Genomic DNA, 22,253 nt, shown 5'->3' with positions numbered 1-22,253 from the left:
CAAACTCTGTAAAATCAACATTTGTACATATAATTGAAAATATAATCTCCATTGAACAACAACGATGGCTTGTCCTAATGAAGATACGTTACACGCCCCTAGAACTAGCGCCGACCCGACAAACCCGACATATACTTATACAGGGTGGTTGGTAACTGGTGGTACAAGCGGAAAGGGGGTGATTCTACGCGAAAAAAGAAGTCGAAAATATAGAATAACAATTTTTTTTTTTTTAATTTTTCCATCGAGACAACGATCTACAGTGAGATCCGTTATAACGTACCGCACGCGTACCGAGCGAAAATTCAAAGTCGATTTTCTCGAAAACAAAGCCTCAAACGAAAAATGTTTATTCTATATTTTCGACTTCTTTTTTCGCGTAGAATCACCCCCTTTCCGCTTGTACCACCAGTTACCAACCACCCTGTATATACATATAGATATACTAGTATTCGTATGCCTTCTACGTATTCATAATAAAAAAACATTTATAATAAAATGCAAATACTAGAAATATGAGATGACGATCCTTTCGAAATTATTCAATTTTGATGTAAAATATTTTCATTTCGGCATCATCAATTTCGAAAATGTCCGCATGGACAGATTTAAATGGGCCATCTTAAAAAAGGATCGTATGAATATTAGTTGATTGCTTCTGGCTGTATCCATATATATACATATGTGTGTACATACATAGTATGATATAATGAAAATGGTATATCGATTTTTATTGCGTGAGTGTAATACTTGAATTTATGCGATTACTTAACTCGCCCTGTTCGTTTCAAAGGCCACTGATTGTCAATTAACAGGATAAACGAAATACGATCGTATTTCGTGTAATTAATGATATTGTAATAAGTCAGATGAGTATACAAAGTATTACAAGCCAAACGCACAAACAAATATATATATACGAAAACAAATATATAAATATATGTATACATTTTATTAGTTTTCGCCTACCAAAACGAGATTGATTTACATAGATTTCTTATTCAACTTCAATTAGGTTATTACATATATATTTAAACTTACTCTTAATTATACACTGTTTACTTTATAGCCAATTACTTCAGAAATACCTATATTTAACAAACATCTACTTTCGTGTTATTTTAAATAAATACAGTAATATAAATATAGTTGGAGGTAAAATTATTTCCAATGTAAGCTAAATTAAAAGTATTAATGCATCGTTGACGCATGATGATTTTCACGCGACAAACATAAACATATTTTTCGAAAATATGCGGGAACTGCAGTAAAACATTTATTTCACAATTATATCGTGTACTTTTCTACTTTTTTTTTTACCTTAATAAGGTTTAAAGGGAATAAATCGTGTTATATTTTAAAAGCATGTATCTTAATGGGACACAAGGATCCAACACGATATTAATATCTTAATTAATATGCAGATTGTCAACTAATTTACAAGGTTTGTTAGTTGAGAGTTGAAAAGAAGAAAAATATATATGTATATGTATGTGTTACCAGTGACTCATCGGAAATACTTGATGAGGACACCTGCACTTACGACTCTTCGGAAACGGTTGAACGGCCTTGAACTCGGTGAACAGATGTTCGGTAATGAACTGCTTCTCATTCATAGCAACGGGTTGTACTGTTCCAATGCGTTCATAGTCTTCATAATTTCTATCGAAAAATCTATCTATACCTGTACCTTTGGAATTGATAAGAAATATAGAACAATGTTTAAAACGTTTACTATAATAACGAGAATATCATGAGGTGAGAGAAGATTATAAAAAGATTATATTAGAGACAGTCACGAAGATTTACACACACTTCTTAAAGTCCTTACTATGATATAAAATATCATAGTTCTATGAATTCTTTTTTCTTTTATTAAGATACATATTTTTAAAATGTAACGCAATTTATTGATCCTCGTTTTTATTAAGAAAAAAACAAGTAGAAAAATACAAAATACATTGTTAGAAATATTCTATACACCCGTTGTATCTACATAAAATCATAAAAATAATGGGCTTAATATTATATGAATGTGTTTGTTACGTCGCGCAAGGCACCTGCAGGCCATCCGGTGCTGCTTGACCGCCAACGGTCTACGCACCGTCCTTCGACCCTTAACAAATCCAAGGAACCCGTAAAACGACAGCTTTTAATGCTATTGTTCTGATATATGTCGTCAATTTACGGAATAAGCTTTAGAGATGCTTTCTGTTTATAGCCAGTTTAGAAAGGCCCTTGGATTTACTACACGCTATTAGGAAACCCGGAGAAAGCAGGTAGTGACTTAGCAAAAACGAATGTTTAATCACCGGGAAATCCAGGTTTTCCGTTAAACAAGACATCACCTAGCAACATTGGTAGGAGGCTCCCTCCCCTCTGGTCATTCTTTAACATTGACTTAAACCAATGGACATCGTAGGTCGATGCCCTCACTCTACTCACGAAAGGTGTGAACAACGAATCCACGTCCTTAATAAAAAGGGAAACACCCACACCGAGCTGTCTTCTGTAATCCTACGAAAACGAACTACAGTGTTCCTACAACATCCATCCTGTCGATTACGAGGCTACTTCGGTTGTCTCTCTTACTTGTTCCTTGACTACGTCATATCTTAGGATATCGTCTACGTTACTACATATCAGTGAAAAGTGTTGAAAATATATAACGTTTATAGCTCTGTTAATCACAGTGTTATACTTATTCAATCACCCCTATTATCCTAGCCGAAATAAGGGGATCGATCTATTCGTGGTGTCGATTCTTGCAATCGTAATGGGAATTTACGACTCCCGTTGACGCGCACTCTCGCAACCGCGTCTCCCCGCGATAGGCCGAAAATACAGTGTTGTTGAATCTTTTTGTCCCATTAAGACACATGTTTTTAAAATGTAACGCGATTTATTCACTTTCACCCTTATTAATAAAAAGAAGGTAAAATATGTACAAGATATAATGTTAGAAAAATTACAGACACCCGTTAGATCTGCACGAAATCATAAGAATTGTAAGCTTAATATTATATTAATACAATCTTGTAGTCTTACATAAGCTTCAATACATAATATATTACAGCTGTCTGTCTTCTTGACGTTGAAAAAGTTGAAGGTTTTGCAATTATTTCTGACTTATTCTGACTTTCCTTCAGTGTTCGTCTTCAGTTTCTTAAATCAGATAGACCAAATCCGATAAATATACTGAGTCTCTCATGACTGACGGTGCATGTATCAAGAAGAATACTGATTAATTTATTTTTAAATTCGATCGAATTTCTTTGCAAGTATTCGCATAAAACTCTATAGATATAAAGATCGTGATCGATAGCCATACTATGTTGCCCGAGTGGTTTACCTGAATCAGCGTACAAGGTACTATTTATTGGCATTAACTGCCACGTTAATTTCTAACCGCATCGCATGCAAAAGCTTCAAGTAGCAGCATATTTTAAATTTCCAGGGAATTTTGCCCAAAAACATTGCAATCAAATTTATTTACAGCTTTCGGAATACGAAAATGGATTTCTGCGTTTAATAAAAATTATTCAATAAATCTAATTCTTATTGAGTGAAACAAAAAAAAAAGATCCATGTCGACATGGTTAATAATTTCGAAGATAAAAAATGATCTAGGTTAATAAGACATGTTAAAGCCGGAGAAATTTTCATTTATCGAAAACGTCTCATCTCACAATGAAACGTATTCTTTTCTATCGCGGCCACTTAAGAGAAATTAGGAAGAAATATAAAATGCAAAACAATATCAGTGAAATCACGAACATACGTGAAAATATTAACAACGTAATTATATTCTTCAAAGAAATCAAAATTTATGCTTAATTATAGAGACAAGTGGAAATACTTAATATATGCATATACCTATATAAGTTTATAGTGATGTGCGGCTTTTTATTACATATACCACGTAAAATCATATAAATAGGAAAATTTTCCAATCTCTATATACGTTACAATAAAAATAAATGTAATTGTACCAAATCGCTCATAAATGTAGCAGTCGATGCGACTACGAACCTTTTAAATAAAAGAAAAGGATCTCATTGATTATTATTAGACTCCGAATTTCTACGAACTTATGAGAAATTTGAAGCCACAAGAATGTACAGAATGCAGGTAATATGCGAAAACGTATAGAGCATTCAAAGTGGAATACTCGTTATAGTATTTAATAACCTAAATTCCATTCATTTAATTACATTGATAGCAATATGAATTCCCATAAACATGTGCAGCCTAGTTGCATATGCTTTGACAGTATATTTGTATAAAATTTCCTGCTCTGAATTACGCTCTGACTCAATTAGTCAATTTTTATTCATCCGATTGGAAAGTTGGCATTGGAGTTGCCCTTAGTGGAAACGTTGCTTGTTTTCCATCATTACTACTTCCTTTCTGTAGCTCTTCATCCTTATTGTCCCACTCGTTGCTAGGACTGTTTGAGGAATCTCATTACAAAACTTGCCTGTAAAACCGGTTTCTAACCAGTGCAACCGGCCACCATGGCATGGGTTTGCTTTTCTCGAAGGAAGTGTGACTTCTTCGATTCCTTTGCGCAGTAAGAAGGCAAACTTTCGGTATCGTAAAAACTCTCGTGTATAGTTGCACCTTAAAGATGCTTCGCTTTACACGCTTTGCAGTTTGTTTGGAACAATAAAAGAACGAAACTAAGGGAGAATCGTTTAATCGAACACACAGTGATTAGAGTTTTGTTAATTCATTAAGGACCGAGCAACGGTTTATCATAATGTCAAGAATACCTCGATTTCTTTATATTTTGTACAATTGCAAAATCTAGCTAGGAGAAATAGCGACGAAAAAGATATTACGCGAATTTTTGGAATTTGCTTTCGTAACCACAATATTGAGAAACAGATTTGGTAATATAAGACGATCGAAAGAAATGTTGCAAACGACGAGTGATTTTGAAATTATTATTTTTTAATTAAATATATAAGATACAAGTTTCTTGCGGTTAAAAGAAAGCTATGAGAAACTTCATTCAGTAAATTTTTCATTCTATTGAGCAAATATACTTCATCGAGTTTTAGCATTGCTTCACAGCTGTGTATTTATGCCATAAGTATGTTTTAATGGCTTTTTTGAAGTCGTGCAGCAATGTTTTCCTAATGTAATTTTTGTATCATTATTTTAAACGTAGTCTCTGAAGTATACAGTTGTATACAATATACATACAATATACATTGTGTACAATATAGTTTGTAAGTATACAATCAGAGAATAAAGCACTTTATATATTATTCTAATATATTCCTCGTCCTATTTTCTTCTCGTCTAAATGATTTCATACTTGAACGTCTGAAATGTAATACCTGGTAGATACTTGCAAACTAAAATAGAAATTTGCATTAATATTAGATAACCGAAAATGTGATCCTAAGAATTTGCAATATTTAGAGGAGGATGAATTACTTTGAACAATATTATATTTAATTAATAATATAAAGTTGTTCCTAATTCGAGAAACCTATTTACGCATTACATGTTATTTAAAAATATGGTCTTTAAACATTATTGGTACGTAATTAAATTTATAGAGTCATCCTGCATTTACATAATTAATCAGAGTATATCCAAGTATATCCTCTTTGCTTCTTTAGATAGCTTCTGTTTTCGAATTATTTTATTCACAAAAAGTCTGGAATATACAAAAGATAGAAAAATTACATTGAATAGTGAAATATTTAAAAACTATGTAAAATTCCCTAATATCTGAGGTGGTCGTTGGTGAAGGTGCCCACAAGAAATGCCCTTCATGTTCAACAATAAAGTTTATTAAGCTATTAACAATTAACAACAAATAACGATTAACGATTAACAACGATTAACCCCTTAACCTACGATTTACGTTCGAGAATTTTGGGCCGAAAACGTAAACAAGCTATTATATATTACATTATACAGGTGGTTGGTAACTGTTGGTACAAGCGGAAAGGGGGTGATTCTACGCGAAAAAAGAAGTCGAAAATATAGAATAAAAATTTTTCATTTGAGGCTTTGTTTTCGAGAAAATCGATTTTGGATTTTCGCTCGGTACGCGTGCACTTTGTCACGTCTCGTTATAACGGATCTCACTGTAGATCGTTGTCTCGATTGACGTTATTTTTTTCATTTAAAAAATTTTAAAATTTTTAAATTTTTATTCTATATTTCCGACTTCTTTTTTCGCGTAGAATCGCCCCTTTCCGCTCGTACCACTAGTTACCCACCACCCTGTATATTATATTTGGCCCGATCATCGTACTACGGCCTATGGCCGTAACACTTACGTTTGGCCAGATCATCGTACTACGGGCTATGCCCGTAGTTGTAGGTTAAGGGATTAACGATTAATAACAACTAACGATTAACGACTAACTATCAAGAGTTATAACCGCGTATCTCTAATAGTGTTTGCTTCGCTATGACACTTAACCTTTCGCTCTTGGCAGCTCAGGGCTTCTTTGGTTCGAAACCAAACGGATTCTTTTCTTTGTTGCCCCTCGACATCCCCACTACGCACGCGTTTATTAGATGTCGCGACGGTTGCCACGTATGCATTCTTCCGAATATTCGGCGAAAGAACCGTAGGGATATCGATGGTACATTAGGCATTACGCTTTGAAGGTATAGCGCTTTGTGTCGCGAAGCCGTTGGAAAGTTCACATATCTATATCACAAAGCCACATATCTATTGAAATGTAACGTCTATTTCGGATCATATATAACTGAAAAGAACAGTAGAAATTTCATATCATTTAAACTACCAGTTTATAGACTTATTCTGCAGTTTGGTTAGAGCTGCGTGTAACACGAAAACCACGTTGCAAGAAATTTTATTGAATAAACAGTAATTCGTAACATAAGACGTAGCATATTATAACGGAGCGTACCGTCGGTTCGCTTTCTAATCATTACGTAACTCTTAAGTGCTATAACAATATAATAGTCACTTAGAACCTACTGTTACAGAAGACAAATTAACCCACTTAAGTATCGATATAACTCGTTATCAAAAAGAAAATATAAATAATATTAAAACAATGAAATTTGTTATGTTATAAAATAAAGTGACTGCTGCGAATTATCTGCACAATGTATGTATTTACTGCAGCATTTACATATTAATTAATTTCTTCTTCACGTTTGTATCCCTTCAGATATCTTCCTTTTTCAATTATTTTCTTCGTAGAAAGTCTGGAATACACAAAAGGTAATTCCAAATAAAGTTCCATACCTATTGAAATATAAAATCTTTTTCGGGTCATATAGAGGTCAACAAAGACAGCAGAAATTTCACACCGTCTAAGCTATGGAAATTTGATATTATGAAAATGAAATTAGAATTTAATAAAAATACACTTCATAGGAAGATGAGGATATGCAAATACTTTTTGTTGCTGAATAAAGGACTTTTTTACACCTTTGTGTACATTGGACTTAGTGTCTAGAACAATGATATATCACTTCGATATTGTATTTCAGTATTCACGAACCTTATGGTGTCGTGACTTATTAATCCGGTTATAAACAGCTTCCGTATAATAATAAGAAGGATTATGACTATTAGTTTTAAAAGCATTCATGGTGTCGCTGTTATGTGATTAAATCTGACAAATCTATTCAGGCCATCGTATTGCGTAACGAAGTATAGTAATCTTTTAGTAGATCTTTTCCATTTTTCTCGCAATATCTGCAACTTATAATTGATGGAAATTAACATTGGGAAACTACATATAATTAAAAGAAATTTTTAAATCAGATTATATCAGTTATTACTATATCGACACTATGAAATCGTAGAGTACAGGCGTTGAAGTCATAAAAGTATCGTGATACCTTCTGACTATTACTTTCTGCATCGTAATAACGCACCGTAATAACACGCGTTTATCACTGCTCATTTCGTATATCGTTTCTTCTTGTTATAACTCTTTTTAACGATGCTTCCAATGGCATATGTCTATATGACATTTTCTTTTTGTCTTGACCTATAGAATATAATGACAACGTTTGGTAGGGAAAACTGGCACCCCCTGTATATCCATAAACTCAAATCAAATTTAATACACAAGCACCATTTCGTGGGACTCGACTGCCAGCTTCGATACTGCAAGCTCATTACTCAGTGTTACGTCGCCTAAAACATCGGCGCTGCAGCTCTCGCGACCGAGCAGCCGATGGCCTGCGTAACGTCATTTCGGCCCTCAATAAACCTAAGGATCAACCATAACTTTTCTCTTTCATTGTGTACACATATGTCTTCATTCAATCCGTTGTCCTGAAAGATTTCTTAAGGCTAAAAATATTTTCGACGCGAAGCGGGTACGCACCCATTAGGAAAAACTGAATAGCTATCTAATAGAACAGGCTGAGTTTTCCTATGCACAAGGTCACTCACGAACCACGTTGGTAGGAGGCTTCCTACTCATCACTTCTCCTACGACTCTAGGAGGGTCAAGTCGAAGACTTCTCCTGCTACATCAGGAAGGTCAAGTCAACTTATTTCGTCAACACCGCTAGGTCAAGTCAACTTACTTCTTCTACATACTACAACGTCGAAGTCTAGCATCAAAATCTAACGTCTATCAAGTATCCTCTAGTGCTACGTCCACTAACATACGAAATTCCACTGTAAGAGCCTTGCCCTACTATTCATACCTATCTCATCTTCGTGCGACAAGTTGTCATCGACGATTTATATCTACTCAACAGTGTGGTTTAAGTGTTGGAAATATATATATTTTATAATTCTGTGAATCACAGTGTTATATAAACTTAATCACCCCTATTATCCTAACGGAAATCAGGGGATCGATCAACTCGTGGTGTCGATTAGTATAATCGTAACGGGAATTTACGACTCCCGTTGACGTCTCTCCTCGCGATTGCGTCTCCCCGCGATTGGTTGAAATTACACTCAGTCAATGGATTAAAGGTATAATATATGAATTGTTTTTGGCGTTTTATGAGAACAATAATCGTGCTGTGTATATTTTTGCAAAAATCGTTCTGTTAAATGTCAAACGTTTTCTAATAAAGAAAGAAATTCGAATATTGCTGATAAGAGAATACGGTTCGTTCATTATACTTGCCAAGTATCCGATCTTCACAAGCTGGTTTCGAACCTGGGAACAAGTGCTCGCGAGTTTCGAAAATCTACTAATAACGAGATCTTAAGTTAAAATTCGTAACAGAAGAAGTAGACTACTACGTCCCTGGAAAAAGACTATGTAGCAACACACGAATGATCTTTTTCCTTGAAATGATACGTTGCAACTCTGTGCTGATGCTTTCTAATGAGAAATGCATCTACGTAATATATAGCCATACATTAGCTAAATCGTAAAGTTTCTTCGAGATACAAAAAAAGAAACTTGTAACAGCTTCGATATCTGTGCGAATCGAAGCTCTTGCAAGTATCACTCGAATCACGTGTGGCGGCACTCAACAGCAAATACCACCACTTGACACTAACTAGCGTCGAACTACAGCAGCGCAATGGTTAGCGCCTTAGGTTACGAACGTTCGGAACCTGGGTTCGAATCCCGACGACCGGATTCGATTTTTTTTCTATTCATCAAAAACGGAAGAAAACCAGCAAATTAGAAGAAAGACACATTACTATTACATTGGAACAAATGTGTAGAACTTGGAACAAATGTAGGAAAATTATAGTAAGAATTATTAAGAATAAACAGGACTCCTGTAGATTTTATTTGAACGTTTGTAATTGGAGGGTTCAGAAGTTTCCATGAAAAATGATTTACGCCGAGTAAATAGCTTCTCGTTACATTCGGCGACACTGACAGTTTACGATGAAGGAGTATAAATGAAGAACTGATTTACACCGATTGATTTCTGACTTATATTATTTAAGAACTTCAGTCTAAAAAGATGATTTCATGTGAACGGGGAATTTCTTGGCATGTTCATTTCAATTCTACTTGGAAGTACTTGTTTTATTTGCCAAAGTAGGTTCTCATGGATATTCCAATCTGTCGCGTTTAGGTTGCAGTTTACTTTAAAAGTACAGCTTCTTTTTTTTCAAAACACTAGTAGAGGATTCGGATCTAGTCAATGAATATTCCAAATTCAAACTTAATTGCGACGTATTTCGACCTATCACTAATTACAATTATTTGTCTCAATAAATCTCGTGCACTGACTGATTAATTACCCACAAAACAAACGTAGTAACTGATACTAATAACAAAAATATCGTACTAAAATACGGTATGTCATAGCTGTTATCCACAGTGATAAATGTAATTCTAGAACTGCGTTTATTTTTCTTACCTGCTCCACTTCTTTCAGCTACCTAGGCGAGTAGAGTTAGAGAGAGAGCAAAGATCTTGCGTCATTAATTGGCTCGAATTAACGAGCCATAAATCCTAGTAGAAAAAGGAAATCGAAATGTTCTCCAGTTTTTTTACTTCGATTTCCATTTATCCGGATTCGTGCAGCACATATTTTCACAGTCGGTGCAGGTTTTTATGCTCGAAAGAGGGTTCGATGACCCTTTGTCATGAGTTACATGGACGAATAAGTGTAGCATGCGTGCGTGAAACCCTATCTTCCGGCCACCGGAAAATATTATGAAGAACATTATTACAGTATCCTCTCTTGCAACTACATATTAAATGCATTTCCGACCAAGTAAACTTTTTGCTCCGATTAAACCAATACGACACTTTGAGGTTTGACACACTCTATGAACTAATCAATCTTCTAAATATATCGAGTTATTGCAATTAACTCGATATCAGCTGGAAACTATATCTATTTGCAAAAATGCACGTGATAATGTGTAGATTCTGAAAGTCGTTGCTGTTTTTTTAATAATCGCGTATCTCTAAACAGAATGGGTACGTACCTCGAAAGAGAATAGAAAATGTAAGGGAAAAGTAATTAAATTTCGAAGGATCTGTAGCGGCGCGTGAGTCAACGGAAGATTGGAATCGCAAGAGACTCATATTGTTGTGCCTTGGAGTGCCAACGTTGTTTTGGTTTGCTACGTTCAAAGGTAAACGAACTCTGGACAAAACATTCTCGCCGTTATTTGTAATCGTCAACCGGAGTTATATTCGAACTTTTTATAATACCACCGATCGATATAAACAGACGAACGTGGTCTATAGGATTATTATAGCGAGTCATACTGTCGCATAGCGAACGTAGAGTTGAACAGTGGCATTGAGCGAGTGACGGTTATCTCTGTACTTGTATTTAAAGTGATTTTAATATACACCGACTGTATTTTCGGCCTATCGCGGGGAGACGCGGTTGCGAGAGTGCGCGTCAACGGGAGTCGTAAATTCCCGTTACGATTGCAAGAATCGACACCACGAATAGATCGATCCCCATATTTCGGCTAGGATAATAGGGGTGATTGAATAAGTATAACACTGTGATTAACAGAGCTATAAACGTTATATATTTTCAACACTTTTACACTGATATGTAGTAACGTAGACGATATCCTAAGATATGACGTAGTCAAGGAACGAGTAAGAGAGACAACCGAAGCAGCCTCGTAATCGACAGGATGAATGTTGTAGGAACACTGTAGTTCGTTTTCGTAGGATTACAGAAGAAAGCTCGGTGTGGGTATTTCCCTTTTTATTAAGGACGTGGATTCGTTGTTCACACCTTTCGTGAGTAGAGTGAGAGCAACGACCTACGATGTCCATTGGTTTAAGTCAATGTTAAAGAATGACCAGAGGGGAGGGAGCCTCCTACCAATGTTGCTAGGTGAAGTCTTGTTTAACGGAAAACCTGGATTTCCCGGTGATTAAACATTCGTTTTTGCTAAGTCACTACCTGCTTTCTCCGGGTTTCCTAATAGCGTGTAGTAAATCAAAGGGCCTTTCTAAACTGGCTATAGACAGAAAGCATCTCTAGGATATAAAGCTTATTCCGTAAATTAGAATCCTATCCTAGATAGTGATCGAGAACAGAAGGCAAAAATGCATAATGGATAGTTGCTACAAATACCATCAAACGACTTAATACGTTCTTCAAATGTAGGTATGCACGTCAGGGTCACCAACTTGTAGAGGTTTATGTGAAGAGGACGTTGGTACGTGAGGTTTAATGACGAGATTGCTCGTTGTTGAAACCATCGAATATATTTAGAATAATAAATTAATATACAGCCGTATACGTGAGTCGTCAGTACAAAGTATAAATCGCAAAGTAAAATCGCGGTATAAATACTCGTAAATGCTCGTCGCGTAACTCGGTAGATACTCGAAGATATTATAGGTACTGTTAGATACTCGTGATGCTCGGAGATACTCAGAGATACTGTGTAAATACTGTACGATACTGTTACATACTTGATATGTACTGTGTGATACTGATTACTGATTACTGTAGATTATATGATTACATTTTAACAAGATTACGGTAAAATCAAACTGCAATGATTTCATTCTTATAAGCATCATGGCTAGGTATGATATTTAATTATATAATATTACAATACGTTATAATATGATTAAATTAGTTTTTGGGAGTCTATATTCAACAATAAATCTGGCTTTTGCAACCGTGAAACTTTACAGAATTACTTTGTTACTTGAGCAACTCTTTCTCTAGATCTCTTATCTTTAGATTCTATCATTTTTAAATTATAGGTCGGTTTGAGAATAATATGCTAAACTGATGGGATTATTTTCCATGTTAATATTACCAATGATAATTAAATAGCAAATGTATATAGTAAACAGAAAAATACATTACTGCTATATTTTTGATAAGTAACTTAGATCTGTAGCCTGAAAAAAGTACCCTTCTATAAAAAAGTAGCAAATGTTGTTTCTAATTACTAATTAATTCATCATTAATTTGTACACATTGGTGGAATTCACGTATTGTTGCTATAAATCCATAAAGCGTCCGCACAGTTACGAACGACGATATAATTCTCGGTATAAATTCCGAATATCGATAGTATGAGATAAAAAGACGAGTAAAACGATTCGTAATTAAGAACAAACAAGAAATAAAATTTGAAATATCAACTAGTACCTTACAAATGAGAAAAAACAAAAACGAAAATGCAGAGAATCGGCTGTTCGTTAATTGAAAAAATATCAATAATAAATTGACATTGTGCTCACTTTTTTATCTTCATTTTTGACACATGTACTATTTTCTGTATATAGTTGAATCGTTAATGAAGGAACGCACCTCATTTACCTCTTGTACAAGTTTGTATAACGCACCTCTTATTTTTTTTTTTTTTTTTTTATTTGGTGGGCTATTTACAATCAATTCTCGTTGAGAATTTTAAGTAACTTCATTTGGCGTGGTACAATAGCTTGGTTTATAATAATTTATATTATGTTGATTCTAGTTGAATCTAATGCTTCGATCTAAAGGGTATTTTCTTTTTAGTCTGCGGAAAACGCACCTCTTGTACCAATAATAAATGTTAAAATAACGTACGTAATACTTATTTGCTGAAATAATTTCCTAATGCGGTACACATTTTGACTGATTACGTGGATGTCTGCGAATCTCATCCAATACTGAAGCACAGACTAGGTACATCAACAATTGAGGACACGGATGCAAGAACAGTATAAGTGCACTTACCCTCCTTATGCGTCCGAGCGCATCATCCAGCCCTCCATACCTGACCTACTTACACGAAGTATACTTGCGTAATAAAAGGTCGGTTAAATCATACAGTAACGAGAAAGTCATTTTCATTTATTTTTAAATCATACACAGTGGCTGCAGAAAATATCTGTGCGTAACCTTATTTTCCAATGAAGCGTTTCTTTTATCAGCTTCCACATTTCATTTTCGTAGCATTACATTTTTGTAATCACATAGAAGTACCTGATAATATCAAATGATCAGAAATTTAATATACTTAATTAATTAGTATATCGATTGTAATAAATATAATCCTGTACAAATACTTTTTGTAGTCACTGTATAATGCAGTGAAAGTCAAAAATAAATATATACCCCGTTTAAAAAAAAATTTATTCAAATACTCTCACGCATATTATAGTAATTAAACTATATGTAAATTCTAAACCATAATGCATATTTATACGTTGGATATGAATTTTCTCAGCTAATGAACGATCAATATCTTTGATTTTCGTCAAACTCTACTTCCCCCGACTGAAATCTAATTTAAAATTGACAAATTTGCACAGGCTCACGAAAGTGTTTGAATACTCGTAGATGCGTTTTATGATGTATTATGTGTATTATACGGAACATTTCGAAATTTCATTAGTACTGTTACGAGACTCGACTATCGCAAGACTGTTACAAAATATTTAGTACAAATGTATGTTTCGCAGAGATCACAAACATTCAACAATCAATTTGCATTGCATATATTAATAAACTTCGATGTTTCAATGTGACTAATTTTTTAATAAATTGTAATTTCGATATACACTCGCATTCCGTATAAATTTACTTAAATTCGTACCTCTATGTAAATTTGTTTATGTAAAATTATCATTTTGAGGATGTTCTTCTTTCTGTAAAAATCTAATGTAGACTACTGTTCGATAAAAATATTGCTTTAATAAGCTACACTTGCAATTTTTGTTTCACACTCCGTCTGCAACTTTATTAAGCAGCCCTTTTTAGGCTTTCGAGTTTTAAAAAATCCTCCAATAATTTCTTTAAGAAAGCAAAATTTGGACAGAAGTGTGGAGGAAATGAAAAATTACTTGAAATTACTGGCCGAGAACGACCCAGTAAGTTAAGTATACTGCTATGCAAGTAAAGTACATCATTTTCAGAGTTTTATCATTTTATTCTTAAGATCTCAGTTTTACTCCAGTTTCCCTAATGTAGAACCATGCACGACTCTTCATGAGGAGTTGTTAGAGCAAACACAAATAAATAAATAAAAAGGCATACGAGTTAGTAAATTTGAGACACTTTAGAACTTTACAGGTACATACTATCTCATAATTGAGAATCCGCTGAAAAAGATGTTCATACCTCTTCCGCATGAAAAGTACCGTGTGAAATTATATTCAAGTTCAGCGATTCGTTTTAATTTTTAAAGCTTCTTTGCCACGGCTGGTGGTGGGTTAGTTCTGCGCGAGTGTGCCGTATTCATTGTGTTTGATCGACCGTACTGTCCCCATGTACGTCGCGTTAGCCTCGCCCTTTTACGCAGATTTCATTTCCCTCCGTTTATCACTCCCCCGTTTCACTCCATACTCATTATGACCCTCGTGAAAGTGAAGTTGTTTCTGTTGGGGTAAAACTTTCAAGCACATTGAGCACAATGGCCACTGTTGTGTCAACAAGAGATTGATGTTGGCGTAAAAGTCTTTTCAAACTACTTAAAGCAGCATTATTTTTAAACAGTTGTGTCATACAGTGGCGGACAGAAGAAAGTTTCAAATTGATGCTTGTGTATATACAAGTGAGATTTCTACTAAACAATTTTTCTGTACTAAACGCTCGTCCGTTGTAGAACGGGCAATTATATTGTGCATTCGTCCCTTTTGTCAACTATACAGGGTGGTCGGTAACTGGTGGTACAAGCGGAAAGGGGGTGATTCTACGCGAAAAAAGAAGTCGAAAATATAGAATAAAAATTTTTTGTTTGAGGCTTTGTTTTCGAGAAAATCGACTTTGAATTTTCGCTCGGTACGCGTGCATTTTATCACGTCTTGTTATAACGGATCTCATTGTAGATCGTTGTCTCGATGGAAAAATTAAACAGCGTTTCTTCCGTTTCACTCTTCCAACTTTCCTTTCACCGTATCATTTCATATGCAGTACAGCCTTCCTTATCCGGGATAAGGTAGACGAAACTATTCGGATAATGGAACAATCATTTTTCTCATATGAAATTTCGTTTATTCAAATACGCATCAAGATTAAGTAAATTAAAGAAATTAATGATAATTTCTTTAAACAAGGGGAGAGGAGAAGGGATGGGGCAAAAGGTAATTGGCAAGAGCAGGGTGCGCAGCTTGGAAAATGCACGTAAATGTTGAACGACTAAAGAGGAAAGGAGCTTATTTCGTAAAAGCAGTGAAGGGTCATTTGAACACTGGAAGTGGAAAGAAATTGATAGGACAAGCCTGAGCATGGGACAAATACTATCGGAGGAAGAAAGGGCGGAAGTAGTCGAATGGCTAGCAATATAGAAAAGGGGGAAAAGGGAGAGAGAGACGGAGGAGAGGTGAGCCAAGTGGGCTGTGCAAAATGTGAAGTGTAAATAGCAACCAATGAAATAGTTTCAGTTAGTTTTAAGAATGGAAAGTGCTTTACAACAAACCAAAGGCAATTTCAGAATAGAAAGCAAGGAAATAAATAATTACGTAAGGCAGGTTCGGCAACGAATTATAAAGATAACGTATATATCGTAACCTATGTAACCAAGTCGAATTTCTGGGCTAGTAAGCTGAAACGAATAAACTACTGCTAATTTTGTTTTTTAATGTATGTATTTCGCTCTCTTTGGCTGTTAGACCACGTAATTCTTTCAATACAAGTAACTGTGTTGAATTACATTTATTTTGTATTTCGAACTATCCATGTTCCTTTTCAAATTCTACGAATGCTTCGGCATGAGAAGCCATCGTATCATTATCACTTTCGTTTGCTGTTCCCATTTGTGCAAAATCTTTTACACAATCAATATATTTGCAGCTTTCCTACCGTTGCCATGGAATCTACGTGCTTCGCATAATTTTCATGTATCATGTTTTTGTGTTTTAACGTCCGTGTTTGCGACTCTTCCAGCGCTGTGTATTTTTACTAATTCTGTTGCATTCGCACCGCATTCGAGTGTTTGAATCGTGTCGTATTTCTTTCCGATAGTTATCAGTTTCGTATTAAATTCTTATAATCAAAATTCACTGAATCGCATGAAGCAAGGGATACATTTTACGTGAAGGTTAATAAAATACGAACATATCTGAAACGAAAAAAGGCATGGGAAATATTACGTTCGGGTAATAGAGCGGTCGGATAATAGAATGTCTGGATATTAGGGTATTTGGATAATGGCTGCTCGAATAAAGGAACTCTACACTGTATTAAAGAAAATGAGACTCACATGAAAAATCATTAGGGTCTTGCTAAAACCTTTGTGGCTATGTCGATGGAAGTGTCACGTAAAATAGGTACTTGGAATGTAGTAAGGAGTTTGAGTCGTAACCCAACTACTAGTTTTCCTTTATAAAGCTTTATTATAAATCTTAACACTTACAGAGATGACACTGAACCGGAGAAAATAGGTAGTATGAGTACAGTCACTAGAACAAGAACAAGAACAAGAACTAGGACTGCCCGAGCTGGGTGAAGTCTTTATATATATGTCGGGTTAATCGGGTTTGTTGGGTTGGTGCTGGTTCTTGGGGCGCCTTGTGTTTCTTCATTAGGACTAGCCATTATAGTTGTTCAAAGGTTTATATTTACAGTAATATGTACAGGAGTTGATTAAACAAGGTTTAACTGTATAACGTAAAGTCACTCTTAAATAAACAATGTTCTCGGGTTTAACGAATCCACGGTCAACGGGACAACTTTTTGAACATTTAGTTATAAGCTATTCTTGAAATGACGTTAGCTATGACGTTCGGTATCTTTTAGACTAATCGTTTTACGTTGTGTATCAACTCTCCAAGGTGATCATACAAATAAAAGACTGACACGATCACACTTGTCAATTGCATATTGATCAGGGTTATCAACAAAATTCCAGGCACCGTTACTAGGCTCGCGTAGAGCCGTTATTGCTCCCGCCTCGGGACTTGTTTGTTAATACAACGTGTGTCCCTCAACATTAGTACTTCTACGTTCATCCCGAGACCGTGGCTACGTTCGGTGACCGGCAGTGTCACCTCAACCTCAAGTCCACTGTTATAATACTATATTGAACAGGTTAAACAAACAGTTTAACCGAAAGTATTGGGAATCTTCCCAAAATTCCAAAAGAAAGGCCCGCTATCCCTACATCTCCGACATATATATTTTGGTTTTAGGATGTTGAGGGGCTAGGTGTGGGTTGTGATGTGGCGAAGTGTTCGAAGGTCGGGGGTCGATGTCTTATCTATGATGTAGACTAAGGTGTGTCATAGCTTCTGTGTAGTCGGAGAAGTGTTCGAAGGTTAGGGGTTGAACCCTTTATCTGTGATGTGGACTAAGCTGCGTCACAGCCTTGGTGTAGGCTATGATGATAAGGTGGTGATGTGTCTAAAACTCGGGGTCGATATCTTATGGTTGGGATGAGATTGGTGTTACAGAAGCACGGGCAGGGCAGAATCCACATGTTCTATAACGTAATAAGAATTTTATAAATGATAAAATTCAACATTTTTTTTCTCCAACTCTATTTTCTTTAACTTTGGCATTTGTATTGTTAAATATTCAATTTGTAGCGGCACATGAATCAATGGAAAATTCCAATCGGGAGAGACTCACGTTGTTTTGGTTTGCTACGTTCAAATGTAAACAAACTCCGGACAAAACATTATCGCCCTTATTTGTAATCGTCAATGGAGTTACTTCGAACTTTTTACGATACCACCGGTCGATATTTTTTTTTTTTTTTTATTTATTGAAATTTACAATCAATTCTCGCATTGAGAATTTTCAGTAATTTTTCTGGCGTGGCGCAGTGACATGGCTAATTATTTATAATAGTTAATACTTATTATAGATAAGTATAATCCACCGGTCGATATAAATAACCGAACGTGCTCTCCTGACATCAATCCACATCAGAGACCGGGCCACACACCGCGTGCAAGATGGTAGCCAGATGTCTACGCATCCTTGGCGCCTACCCTCAATAGTCTTAAGGACCCACTATGGATCTTGACGTTTTCGTAGTTAAAATCCTTCAGACCAAACAAGTATCTTTTATTTTAAATGCCCCTTTACATTCATTGTTTACTACGGGTTGACAGGGGAAAGTTGGTTTCTCTCACGTTCGGTATCTTGCGTTAGCAACTTTCTCTCGAGGGCGGCTAAAACCCTTCCTGGTCCACCAACCTTCTTATTATCCAATCGGAAGCGGTGTCTATTGCCCTCACTTTCCTGACCAAAATTGTCATCAGTAAATCCGATGGTCCCGTGGCTTTAGACACACCCACCCCTAGCTTTCCTCAGACACAACATCGTCACTAAACTTATTCTCTATCCTTAGAATAGTCAACATATCTTTACCGGTTTCTACACTTAGACCAATCGCGTACTTGATTTACACATACGCGTTAGTGTATACTCAATTGTGACTATTAAATGCAAAATAAAGTTTAATGAAAAACAAAGTTAATAGTTGTGTTTCGGCTCAACCTTCTTTCTATCATATAACCCTCAAGTTTACGTGATACTCTCTAGGATAGCGATGCTACCGAATCATTATAGCGAGTCATACAGTCAAATAGCGAGCGTATAGTTGAACAGCAGCAATGAGCCAGCGACGATTACCACCGGTATAAACTACCTCTGTATTTTGTATTTAAAGTGACTGTAACACTTTGACTGCCACGTTGATCATATATGACCGGCCACGGTTTCTCCTATGACGCCACAGTGGTCACCGGAGCGCTGAAACTTCTTACAATTGTAAAAATTGTATGAAAATTGACAGTTAAGGCATTTTGAATATAACCGATAAATAGAAGATACTTTGAAATAAAAAGTGCCCCATTGAACGATTAAACATTTTTATTAGAACATCGATAAAAAAAATGAGAATAAATCTTGCATCTAACTGTGCACTGTGTTTGCATCCATATCTTCGAGGGGTAATCTACGAATATTATTATAAACACAGCTTAGAAAATAATCGTAAATGCTGCTTTATAATCGTACTATTGAAGTTAGAAGTATGAACATACCTTACTATTACATATAGAATGAGCAAATACCGTTTACTAATATCTTCTACACGTTTCAACAATATATTCTGGACGTTTTGCTTACGACGAAATAACGAATGCCAATGGTTTGTTGAAATAAACGAAGCCTCGTTATAATATGTCGCTATCAAGGCACCACGATGGTCACCCGTGACCACCAAGATAAACGGTCCATTGGGGAAGAATGTTGTCTTACACAATCGATTTATTATTATTTTGCCATTATATGCTTTGAATAATAAAAATACTCCCGTGGTGTCCTGAGCGAAACGTGCGATTTTGGCGTGCCAGTCAAAGTGATATACACCGACTATTACAATTTTATCACTCGTCTCTTTAATAAACCAACACGTATAATAATCCACCTGGAATTGCGTATTATATATGTTATTCTAATTTTTCATGCATTCTATAAATTCATATTTCACGAGTGAAATTAGATGGCTTTTTAAATGAGTTACTTAAATCACTCCGTGATTATATTTGAACATGTATAACCCTATATGCCCGCAAATTGTTCTAAAATAATTATACGTTAGTTCATTCGAAGGTGAAATAATTCTTGTGTAAACCGTTTCATTATTTGGCTGTGAAGCGAAAGAACCTTTTACCTTATTCCTTATCTCGAATCTGAATAAATTTTCTAAGGGTGGTCCGAATCATAAGATCGCGAGGGGTATGAGATGCCAAACTTATTATATTTTTCTATAACTTTTGCCAATGACTTTCTCAAATTTTTGTGATCGATTAGTCGTTCTATTACACAGATCAATTTTTATTGTTAATAGTTCTAACATTTATGAACGAGAGTGTGTACGTATCGCTCATTTGCTGAAACAATGACGTAACTCAAGGATCACGATTTTAGGGAAAACAAGCTTAAATGTTTTAAATTGGTACAGTTCCGTGGTGATTCTGTCGTCGTATGATGAATATGTAAAGTTCACTTGTAGAACTCCACCAATAGAACGTACAACAACTGTGTCTTTTGTATCAGCAACCCAAACACTACGAATTTTAATCGATATCGATCAAATGTTACGTGGATATCGCAACGAACGAGTGTACGTACCAGGGCCAGTCAGATATCAACCGGATTGCGCGCGACATATCTGCACTGTGCCACTTATTCAGATGGAACTGCGTAGGAGTTCAAATAGGCGTGTCTTAAAGACGTTCCACTCCACGTGGTGCTCTATTTACCATTTCCTCGGTACACAACTCAATGAGCGGGAAGGCAATACCGTCTTCCGTCGCACGATGCATAATTATTAAGTTTCTAAAGGTTGGCTGCACAAAATTCACTAGAATTTTGCATAGATTGCGACTACGGTTTTAGGAATGGCACGTTATCAAGAAGCCAAGTGTTCGCGAGACATAAACCATTTTCCAATGGACGTCGATACGTTCAAAACGCATCGCATCCGCGACGCTCCGAGACGAGCGTAACATCGGCAAACGTCGAAGCTGCTGGGCAACCGATCGAGCACGATCGATGCACAACGATCGACGAAATTCGCTGGAAGATTAATATTAGTCGTGCAAGTGTGGTTTCTATCGTTCGGAAGGAGTTAAAGTTCCGTAAAATCATAGCCACTTAAAGAGGCGTTAGGAGGACAACGTTTCAACAGCCACGAAGAAGTAGAGCAATTTGTGCGTAATTGGCTCTTGACCCAGCCCTGCACTTTCTACGAAACTGGGATGAAAAAATTAGCAATCCCGTGGCGGAAATGTAGAGAGGCAAATACATAGAAAAAATAACCGAACTGTTCTTTTTGAAACATTTTACTGAAATATAAAGTTACAAAGCCCGGTTTATGTTTGACTCGCTCTCTGATTGACTTTCCTATTAGACATGCACATGTGATCTAGGTATATGTAAGCTTACAAGTGTATGCATATGTAACATTTGCAAGGATTTAACAATGGATACTTAATGACTTAGTCCGTTAATTTATTTACTTTGCCGACTTATCGAAGATTTCGCATTTATCTTAGTTTGGAACTATAAAAGCAGATCTCGGAGAGTTCAGATCGTTGTACGTTGCGAAGCTTCGTTAACTCAGGCTGTTGGGTTTCATCCTTGGCCTAATTGCATTGCAAGTAGGACGGCAGTGAATCTGTATCGATACCCGACTTAGATGAGTAGAAATATACCGAAGCATTTGTTCGACCTCTTGTTTTATAATTGTGCATTGATATTTTATGAAGCACAGACCGTGTATCGTGCACGTAATTCAGTCGCTTATATTGAAAGAATTTTGTTGTTACAAAGATACTGCAATATCACGAGGTTTTACATGTTCAAAAGAATAATCGACGCGATATCCATTTTCAAATCGACCGCATAGAATT

General features: G+C 35.8%; 1 protein-coding gene across 10 annotated transcripts in view; it reads left to right on the top strand.

The window, feature by feature from the left end:
• Window positions 1–22,253, top strand: part of Tsp26A (Tetraspanin 26A) — a 130,532-nt gene that overhangs the window by 5,417 nt on the left and 102,862 nt on the right. The gene's annotated exons all lie outside the window — the stretch shown is intronic.

The sequence above is a fragment of the Bombus flavifrons genome, chromosome 4 (assembly GCF_040668555.2).
Source record: "Bombus flavifrons isolate JBK064 chromosome 4, iyBomFlav1_principal, whole genome shotgun sequence".
Lineage (NCBI taxonomy): Eukaryota > Metazoa > Arthropoda > Insecta > Hymenoptera > Apidae > Bombus > Bombus flavifrons.
The sequence above is the reverse complement of the archived record's forward strand: the minus strand, read 5'-3'. Positions and strand labels throughout refer to the sequence as shown.